Here is a 672-nt window from a genome sequence, read left to right on the forward strand (position 1 = left end):
CACAAAGCCACACAGAGAGAGACAACACACAGGTGCACACCGAGGTACACACAGGCACGGCTGCACACATAGACACAAAGGCAAAAGCAGAGAGACAACACACAGGTACACACGCACACACACAGGCACAGACACACATAGAGGCACACGGGTGCACACATAGACACAAAGGCACACACTCAGAGGAACACACGGGTACGTACAGACACACACAGGTGCGTGCACACAGACACAAAAGCACACAGAGAGACAACACACAGGTACACATGCACACACACAGAGGCTCACGGGTGCACACGCACACACATAGACACAAAGGCACACACAGGTACATACAGGTACATACAGATACACAGAGGCACAGACACACACACAGGCACAGAGACACACAGGCACGTGCACACATAGACACAAAGGCACACACAGAGACAACACACAGGTATACACACGCACAGGCACACAGGCGCGCGCACGTAGACACAAAGGCACACAGACTGGCACACAGACAAACACACACACTCATAGGCACACAGGCACAGACACGCACATGTAGACACGGATGGCCTCACACATAGACACACAGGCAACCACACACTCATGCAGACACAGGCACAGAGGCACATAGACACACCAGGTACAGACACACACAGGTGCACACAGACATACGGGCAA

This window comes from Gavialis gangeticus, unplaced genomic scaffold (assembly GCF_001723915.1).
Source record: "Gavialis gangeticus isolate Ggan-Ray unplaced genomic scaffold, GavGan_comp1, whole genome shotgun sequence".
In the NCBI taxonomy this organism is placed as follows: Eukaryota; Metazoa; Chordata; order Crocodylia; family Gavialidae; genus Gavialis; species Gavialis gangeticus.